We start from the raw sequence: 10476 nt of genomic DNA, 5'->3' as shown, positions 1-10476 counted from the left end.
CATGGGTAGGAATATCAAAATATACATGTGACTCAGTATGACTTAAAAGGGCATGTTCTACTATCTGAGCATATTTAAGCCTACCCTATGGCAAACTTACACCCTACCTAAGGGGTATCAAGTACATAACTGGCTAGTTTCACATGCAAATGTATGAAATACTATTCCAATCTAGTATTTTTACTATGCATTTTGGGACTTGTGATGTTCAATTATAATGTAATTAATGAGTCTACAAGGGCCAGCTTTCATGCAAATGCCTTGGTGAAGAGCACTACATCACACATGGACCTGTGAAAGTTTTCACGGCTGCTACTACATGAATTAACTTGAGATTTAAAGTTTAGCTACCAGATTTGTATTATAAGTACATCATGCAGTAAAACAAACATGTAGAATGTAAACTTCTGGATCAACACATTGTTAAGCAATTTTTTACTCAAGTATTCTAACCCTTAGACACAGAGGGGGTCATTACAACCTCGATGGTCTTTTAAGAAGACCGCCGAGGGACCGCGGTGCGGAAGACCGCCAGTAGTGGCGGTTTGCCACTCGGCGTATTATGACCGTTGGCTGCTCTCCGCCGTTTTTCTGACGGAGAGGCGCTAACAGCCATACTTGCGGGCGGCGGGGAAGCTAATCACGTCCTGTGATTCTGCGCGGCGGTGTTCTGTTGGCGGTGTGGTGTTGGCGGAGCCGCCCCCATGGCTCCCGTCCCCTCCCGGAGGATCGACGGAACAGGTAAGTCGATCATCCGTTATGGGAGGGGGGGTGTTGTGTGTTGTGTGGGTGCATGGGGGTGTGCGTCTGTGTATGTAAGGGGGCGTGTGAGTGCGTGTATGCTTGCGGGGGTGGTGCATGTTTTGGGAATGAGTGCGTGTATGTCTGTATGTGTGTCTGACTGTGTGTGTGGATGTTGGCATGTATGTCGGTGTGTGTGCGTGTATGTGTGTTGGTGGTGCCTGTGTGCGTGTCGGGTGTGTATGTGTAAGGTAATGTCGGGGGTCGGGTGGGGAGGGGGGACCTGCCACCTTTGGGGGGTGGCAGAGGTGGTGGGGGGTGTAGGGGAAGGAGTCGGGGTGGGGATGGGGGGTGGGGGAGACCCCTATCAGTGCTAGGGAAGGAATTCACTGGCACTGATAGTGCTTACCGCCATGGATTTCATGGCGGTTCCTACCGCTAGAAATCCACGGCAGTAAGCCGGGTCACAATACCGGCGGTGGTATTGTCACGGCCACCGGGCTGGAGACCCAGGTCTCCAGCCCTGCGGGCGGAACAGGGAAGCGGCGGATGACCATGGCGGTAAGCGCCATGGTCATAATACTAAAAAAAAGACCGCCAGCCTGTTGGCGGTCTTACCGCCGCTTTAACACCATCCGCCAGGGTTGTAATGACCCCCAGAGTCAAATACTCACACACCCAGAAAGAGAGTTACTCACCCATTAAGAAATATATGAGACAACTCACACAATCAGTCACAGATCCTATCATACAGTTACAATATTTTTGTTTATATCACAGTATTTGTGGTCAGCCTGAAATATACATATACCTTCTTAAAGGCATTTTTTTAACATTGAATATTATTCAAATACCTGAAAATTTTGTTTGATGGTCAGATATCTTTTTTCTGCTCTTGTTAGATAGATTCAACTCTATTAGAAAATGTTAAAACTCAGCATAAGAATGTCATACCACTCTCATACATAGCAACCATTAATGACAACCTTTTCAACTTTACACTCTCTGACACTGCTGAAGGCAGAAAATCAAAACATGCCTTTTCAGTTTCCTTACTCCACTTGTTAATGGCTGTTGTGTGTTAACCCTTTCTTTACTATTGAGTACAAGCTCAATATGTACTAATTTGTGACTTCTTGGCGATCTTCAACGTGCCCTCAATGTAATTTGCAACTAATTCACAAATATTTAGAGTGATTCAAAAACATATTTAGCTTACTATTTTTTCAGCTTTACAACTACATAATACTTCAATAAGAACTCCTCATTAGGAAAACAAGTCTTTACTATTCTATAATAATAATAAACAACTCTAATTTAAGTAAAATACAGTACTATCTCCTTAACACCGTTCCCCCAACACTCCTTCATCAGAGTTTCCATAGCAACTCACTACAACCAGAAGGTCACAAGTTCACAGTATATTTTGCAAACTCCATATTACTGTCAAACTCAACTGTAGCAGGTGTGGTTGACTCCTTCCAAATGTGAGCATACTCAAGAGTACATGACTTTTATTTTTATTTTACCAACCCACAGACATACTTACTTATAGTTAAAAAACAGCCTAATTTTGAGTATCTGCATATTAACACCATTCAATAAAAGGCATTCTTTTTTAAACAACTACTGCCCTCCATTTTAGCTGACTTTCACTTTTAAAATATCTCATTCTACTTCTGCCTTCTCCTGTGAGCTATTCCTGCTTGCCTTAAAATTGCTTAGAGAGTAGATTGTGGGTCACAGCTTTGTGTTTTGAGCACAAGAGTATTCTAGAAAGAGTGACATTAACAGAGACCTGGGTCTGCCAAATCTGGGCACAGCTTGGATGGCCAGAGATGGTGAAAGTGGCATCAATTTCTGCCTTTGGTCAAAAGCATTAGAGATTGGCAACCCCTTCACCACAAGATTGTGCACAGTCTTGGTAAACACCTGGGCACACTTACTGGAGTCAGACTGGAAATCCTAATGAAGGATACCTTTGCTCAATTAATGGTATGTGCACCTCAGAATGCCTTTGTATTCTTCAACATATGCCAAAGACAGAAATGGAAATGGTCAAGCGAGTTCTAGCCACACTGTTTCTGCATTACTCAGAGAACATAACATGGGCTCTATCTACAACAACAACTTGGACTTTGACATGGATGGCATCTATAGAAGTGATGAATTTCACTTCACAGACAAAGGCAACAGGGTGTTTTTCATCAGCATGAAACATTGAATCCCTTTCATCCACTACACAATAAACACAAAGGCTCTTCTCTGAAACATCCTATGTCCCAAACACAAGTTCATTTTATTTTAACATCTCTTTTGTTACACTTTTTCAAAGTTTGTTAATACGTTGCGAATACGCAAAACAGAAGCACACATTTAATGCAAACCACCATATTCAAAATGTAATAGTGCTTAAATGATTCTGTTGATCACAATGTGGATCATTCAATCAAGGGGGTCTTGTAGAGCACAAACTTGTCCTCCCTGGGGGTCTCCAGGTGGTCGAGGGATGTTGTGGACTTTGCTGGAGGGATGCTACGGGCCTCGTCCGACTGGCGATGGCAGTCTAAGAGCCAAGTCTTGAGTTGCTTTCTGAAGTCCTTCAGAGAAGGGGAGGTGCACAGGTGAAGGGAGCGGTTGTTCTAGGACCTGATGGCGAGGTGGGAGAAGGAGCGACCTCTGAATAGCATTAGCGGTGGATATACAGGAGATGTGGGCGTGGGCGATGGAGGCTGTTAGAAATGGGTTCTCTGATTGGCAGTCAGTTTACACTCTGTCCAAGCAGGGACCATCACTGTTTTCAGGGTAAGTGAGTTACGCTCATAAGACAACCCCTGATAACCCCCTTGGTAGCTTGGCACAATCAGTCAGGCTTATCCCAAAAGCAATGTGTAAAGTCTTTGTACAAACACATACAGTAATACAGTGCAAATCCAACAAAATGGACACCACACCAGTTTAGAAAATAGGTAATTTTTATGTAAATCAAGCACAACCTAAATGACAAAAATCCAACATACACAAGTCAAGATATGAATTTTCAAAAGAATAAGAGTCTTACTCCATGGGAAACAGTGGAAATGTTGATTTTACACAAAGTACCTGGTTTGCGTCAAAAGCAAAAGCCGCACGGGTGAGCGTGCTTTGGAAAAGTCAGTGATGTTTTGATTTTTTACTTGCAAGTGGGGGTGTGGGTTGTTTTTTCTCCCGTCTGGTTGGTGTTGCGTAGTTTTCCTCTCCCACAAGAGAGCGAGGCCTCGATTTCCAGATAAGGCCATCGTGGCATCCGCACATGTTCATGATGACTTTGATGATGAGTGAAAGTCTGGTTGCACAGTGTTGGAAAACCGCACTGTGTGGGGTTTGCGTCATTATCAGCAGCCGGAAGCAGGTGTTGCATCGTTTCTCCAGCTGCAATGCATGCGAACTCCCAGCCCCATTGCAGGTGGAGCGTCAATTTTAGCCGCAAAGTGGGTCACATGACTTTTTTCAGCCGCTTTGCAGGTGATGAATCAAAATGTGCCCTGCATGGTGTTCTGTGCATGAATTTCAGTCCTTGTTCTGCCAACGTCACCTCTCAAGGGCCCAGGGACTGGATATGGCACCACTTGGCAGGGCAGGAGTACCAGTAGAGAATCTAGGTGCTGGCAGAGAAAGTCTTTGATGGCCTAGAGACTTCAAAACAGGAGGAAAGCTCAGTTCAAGCCCTTGGAGATTCTGCACAAAAGTAGAATCTTTGTCCTCTCTCAGGCAGAGGCACCAACTGCAGGCAAACTCAGAAAAGCAGAGTCACAGGTAAAGGGACAGTACTCCTCCTCCAGCTCTTCGGCTCTTCTCCTTGGCAGAAGTTCCTGTTGATTCCAGAAGTAATTTAAAAATCTAAAGATTTGGTTCCACTACCTATAGCCCTTTATGACTTTGAAGAAGGCAAACATCAAAGGAAAGTCTCTGTTACTCACAAGATCCTGCCTTGCCCAGACCTGGCCCCAGACACAGACCAGGGGGTTGGAGACTGCATTGGGTGAGGGTAGGCACAGCCCATTCAGGTGTAAGTGACTACTCCTCCCTCCACTCTAGCTCAGATGGCTCATCAGGATATGCAGGGTACACCCCAGCTCCCTTTGTGTCACTGTCTAGAGGGGATTCACTAACAGCCCAACTGTCAGTCTGACCCAGACAGGGAATACACAAGCAGGCAGGGTCACAGAATGGTTTTAGCAAGAAAATGCCCATTTCTAAAAGTGGCATTTTCAAAGTGACAATTTAAAAAACAATTTTACCAAAATATATATATTTAAATTGTGAGTTCAGAGACAACAAAAACTCCATATTTCAATCTGCTTCCAAAGGGAAACTGCACTTAAAAGATAGTTAAAAGCAGTCCCCATGTTAACATTTGGGAGAGATAGGTCTTGCAACAGTGAAAACCGAACTTGCCAGTATTTCACTGTTAGGGCATGTAAAACACATCAGTACATGTTCCACCTTTAACATACACTGCTCCCTCCCCAGGGGGCTACCTAGGGCCTACCTTAGGGGTGCCTTACATGTATAAAAAGGGAAGGGTTAGGCCTGACAAGTGGGTACTCTTGCCAGGCCAAATTGGCAGGTTAAAACAGCACACACAGACACTGCAGTGGGAGGTCTGAGCCATGTTTACAAGGCTACTCATGTGGGTGGGACAATCAGTGCTGCAGGCCCACTAGTAGCATTTGATTTACAGGCTCTGGGCACCTCCAGTGCACTTTACCAGGGACTTACTAGTAAATCAATTGTGCCAATCATGGGAAGGACATACATACATTTTAAACACAGGGCACTTGCACTTTAGCACTGGTCAGCAGTGGTAAAGTGCCCAGAGTACCAAAAATAGTAAAAAGATAGTCCGTCACACAGTCAAAACATGGCAAGCAGAGGCAGAAACAGCAGGGGACACCACGCCAAGGATGCCAGGTCTAACAGAAGCTGAGCGGAGTTCTCTGGTCGGTCAGTGGAATGTGAGGTGGTTGTTGATATAGGCGGGTGCTGCATTGTCGAGGGCCTTGTATGTGCATGAGGCACTTGAAGAGGCATCTTTGCTGGGCAGGGAGCCAGTGGAGGTCCCTTAGGTGGGAAGTGATGCTAGTTCTTCTGGGGGGTTGAGGACAAGTATTGCTGGCATGTTCTGGATGGTCGGGAGGCGATTCAAGAGCTGTTTCATGGTTCCGGGGCATAATGTTTTCCATAGTTAAGTCAGCTGGAGATGAAGGCCTGGTTACGTCTTCCTGGTATAGATGGGGATCCACCAGAAGATCATGTGGAGGTTGTGGAAGCAGGAAAATGTGACAGCATTGATCTGTTGCTTCTTGGTCAGTTTGTTATCCAGGAAAATCCCAAGGTAGCGTGCGTGGTTGCTGGAGGTTTGGACTGAGGGCATTGGGCCACCATGTGTCGTCCCTGGAGGATGGTTTGTTTCAGAAGATGATGGTCTCTATTTTGTCTGAATGTAGCTTGAGGCAGTTGGTCCTCATCCAGGTGGCGATGTTGGTCATGGTGTGTTGGAAGTTGGTTTGTGTGATGGCTGCGTCCTCTGTGAGGAAAAGGAGGAGCTGAGTGTCATCGGTGTATGAGACAATGTTGAATCTGTGGGTGGGTACAGTGTCTGCCAGCTGAGTAATGTAGGTGTTGAAGAGGGTAGGGCTGAGGGAGGAGCCCGGGGGGATGCCATAGATGATGTCTTTGGGTTCAGAGGCAAAGGGAAGGGGAGGATCCTCTGTGTTCAGCCAGAGAGGAAGTAGGACATACAGTTGAATGAGTTGTCTTGCATGTTAATTGTGTGGAGTCTGGTGATGAGAGTGTGGTGGGAGATGGTGTTTAAACTGCTGATAAGTCAAGAGGATGAGGGCCACTGTTACCCTAGTTGAAGAGGTGACTGATATCATCAGTCGCTGCTATCAGGGCATTCTCAGTGCTGTGATTGGGCCAGAAGCTGGATTAGGGTGGGTTGAGCATGTTGTGTCTTTGAGGTAGTCCATGAACTGGTTATTGATGGCCTTTTCCATGACTTTGGCAGGGAATGGGAGAAGCGAGATGCAGTAGTAGTTTTTCAGCTCATTGGGGTCAGCAGGGCATTTCTTCAGGAGGAACTTGACCTCAGTGTGCTTTCAGGTGTCAGGAAAGGAGGCTGTGGAGATGGAGGTATTGAGGATTTCTGTGAGGGATGCAGTGCAGACAGGGGACCGCAGGGGATCTGGAGTGGATTGAGGTTATGATGGAGATGGTGTCTTCAGTAGAGAGCTCCTTACATTCAGTGATCCGGTGGGTTGGTGGGCTAGGGTGTGGTGATCATGTTGGCGATCTTGTGGTGAAAGTAGCCCAATAGTGTGTCGCAGAGGGCTTGGGAGTGATTGATCGTGTTCTCTGTGGCGGAGGGGCAGGAGAATTCTATGATAACGCTGAAGAGTTCTTTGGTGTGGTTGGTGTTTGCCTCAATGCAGGTAATGGGTGCTTCTTTTTTAGTCCCCTAATTCAGTGGTGGTATCTGTTGAGGGTGGACCTAAAGGAGTCAAGGTTGGGAGGGGTCTTGTCAAAGCACCAGTGTCCCTCTCTTGTTTCCTGTAGTGGTGTCAGCAGCTGAGGGGATCCATTTGGAGAAGTTTTGCATGTGGCATCATTTGGAGAAGTTTTGCACGTAGAATTTGAGGGTGTCTGCAAGGATGTGTCTAGCTTCTTTGACGGCAGAGATCCAGGGTGTTTCTTTGACTTTGCCCCAGTTGCGGTGGGGTAAGGTGGGGAGTCTCATTGGGGCTTCAAGCAGTCCATGGATGGTGAAGTGAACAATGTTGTGGTCAGTCCATGTTACCTCAGTGGTGTGGGAGAACTTGGCTCTGTCTCTTGTGGAAAAAATGGGGTCCATTGAGTGTCTTGTACTGTGCGTGGGTGTGGTGACCAGCTGAGAGAGATTGATTATGCTCATGTTTTCGACGAGTGAGGTGGAGCTGGTGTCATCTGGGTCTTTTAGGTGGACGTTCAGGTTCCCCCTGGAAGATGTAGTGGTTGGAGTCTATTGCCAGGGGGTTAATGAAGTCTGGGATGGAGCTGCAGAAGCTGTGGTGGAGGCCCTGGGGTCTGTAGGCGAGGGTTCCTCTGATGGTGGTTTTGGCATCAGGTTTGATCTGGAAGTGGAGGTGTTCCATGATTGGTGTGGCGTCGTCGTCCAAGGTGATGCAGAAGAGGGATTTTTTGTGGATGATGGCGATGCTTCCGCCATGTCTGTTGGGGTGGTCACAGTGGATCATCTTATATCCAAGGGGTTGCAGTGGTGATGTCAGGTGCAGATGCGGGGTGAGCCAGGTTTCAGTGATAAACATTATGGCCCTCATTACAACCCTGGCGTTCGGTGTTAATGCGGCGTTAATACCGCCAACAGGCCGGCGGTAAACAAAATGGAATCACGACCACAGAGGAAACCGCCAACACAGACAGCCACTTTAACACTCTGACCGCCACGGCGGTAGCAACAAACACCGCAGCGGTAACCTCCAACAGCCAGACAGAAGACAATGTAACACCCACCCCATTACAACCCGCCCATCTGCCAGCTTTTCCGGGGCGGTACCAATGCCATCAAAAGCACTGCAGAAACAGTACACAGAAGGGAAACTATTCACCTCTCGACACTCAACGAAGAACCAGGGCACAATGGAGCCCGAGCTGCAGGTCCTTCCCATGCTGGTCTATCTTCTCATCTACCAGGAGTATGAATGGCAGTGGCGACAACCACGGTGAGTAATGCACATAGCACACAGAGGAGGGGGGAGTAAAAAGAGAGTGACACACACACAACACCCCCATCCACAAAACCATACACACAAACACATGCATCAACATGACATTTACACCCCGTATACCTCTGGAAGAATGCAAGGACAAAAGGAATTGAGTCAAATTATTGTCATATAAGGAATAGTCAGATGTACATTACAATTTGAAAAACAGTATTTACAAAAATATACAATATGTACAGAAGGCGGTACATTGTCCACTCAAAATGTCCGTGGTCCACTGGTCCAAAACTCACACTTGACTCCTGCCTCAATATGGAGAGAACACTACAGGGGCATCAGCAATTTCCTGGGGAGTGCAAGCCCACAGTCTCTCAAGTGGGTGGTCTGCCCACTGCTTGGTTCTGGGGAGTGCAAAACCACAGTCTCTCAAGTCCCTCAAGTGGGTGGTTTGCCCACTGCTTGGTCCTGTAGAGTGCAAAGCTACAGTCTATCAAGTCCCTCAAGTGGGTGGTTTGCCCACTGCTTGGTCCTGGGGAGTGCAAAGCCACAGTCTCTCAAGTGGGTGGTTTGCCCACTGCTTGTCCTGGGGAGTGCAAAGTCACAGTCTCTCAAGTGGGTGGTCTGCCCACTGCTTGGTCCTGGGGAGTGCAAAGCCACAGTCTCTCAAGTGGGTGGTTTGCCCACTGGTTGGTCCTGGAGAGTGCAAAGCCACAGTCTCTCAAGTGGGCGGTCTGCCCACTGCCTGGTCCTGGGGAGTATAAGCCTACAGTCTCTCAAGTGGATGGCTTCTCCACTGGTTCTGGAGGGGGCTTTGTGCCCAGTGTGCTACATCCTGCCAAGGATAGGGAGAGTGGATGCCTTCTTCCAGTGGTTCTGGAGGGGGTTTGTGCCCAGTGTGCTTCATCCTGCCAAGGATCGGGTGAGTAGATGCATATCTCCACTGGTTTTGGAGAGGGCTCTGTGTCCCAGTGATCCAACACTTGGGGTGTGGCAGTTCACAGTCCCTCACCTGGGTGTCTGAGCCATGAGCTGTGATAGTCCATGGAGGCAGGGCCTGAGTCCATCTGGCGGTGTCTGCACAGTGGTGGTAGAGCCCATGCATGCTGGTGGGGGTGCTGCCAGTGGTGGAGGGAGGCTCCAGCCCTTCTCCTGCAGCCTCGGACGGCCGCCCACTGGGGCTGCTGCTGTTGACAATAGTGGTGCTTGCGGTGGTGCAGGTGGCGGTGCTGGTGGCAGAGCTTGCGGTGGTGATAGCAATGGGGCTGCTGGCGGTGCTGGCCATGGTGCAGGTGGTGGTGCTAGCAGTTGTGCTGGCAGCCACCAGGAGTTCACCTGCAGCCTCGGACAGCTGAAGTGCCTTGCCTGGTGTTTTATGCCCCTTCCTCACCTTGGCAGATGGTGGTGTGACCTTAGCTCTGGCAGCTGGAGTCGTTAAGGTGGCCTTGCTGGGTGGTTGTGGCTCCTTCACCCTGCTGGATGCTGTCCCCTTCTTCACCTTGCCAGGTGGCGAAATGGTTTTTGCCTTGGCAGTGGTTGGTGGCACACTGGCTGAGCTGACAGGTGCCCCCTTTGATCCTCTGACAGGTGCGGGAACCACAGCGGACGTGGACTTAGTGGCTGAGGTGCTGAGCTGGGTTTTGGCAACCCTGGCCTGAGTGTAAGGACAGGGTGGAGGGGTAGGGATGAGGTCAATGTTTCCCAGGAAAAGCTTCTTAAGGACACTGGGGCAGGAAAGGGGAGAAGGTTTGGGAGTGGAGGAACAGGGAGTGGTTGTAGGAGGTGTCTGTCTGCTGACTTTGGGTGCAGGTGCATGGGCTGGATGCTGTTGTGAGGTGGATGGCTGTTGGGTGGGTGGGTCCATGTGTTTGTGTAATTTGGGAGGAGAGGTCACAGACACAGTGGGAGAGGACTGAGTGGACGTGTGCATGGATGTGGGGGTGGTGACTGCCAGTGAGGGGTGTGTAGTGAT

The sequence above is a fragment of the Pleurodeles waltl genome, chromosome 5, assembly GCF_031143425.1.
Source record: "Pleurodeles waltl isolate 20211129_DDA chromosome 5, aPleWal1.hap1.20221129, whole genome shotgun sequence".
Taxonomy (NCBI): Eukaryota; Metazoa; Chordata; class Amphibia; order Caudata; family Salamandridae; genus Pleurodeles; species Pleurodeles waltl.
Note: the sequence above shows the minus strand (reverse complement) of the source record.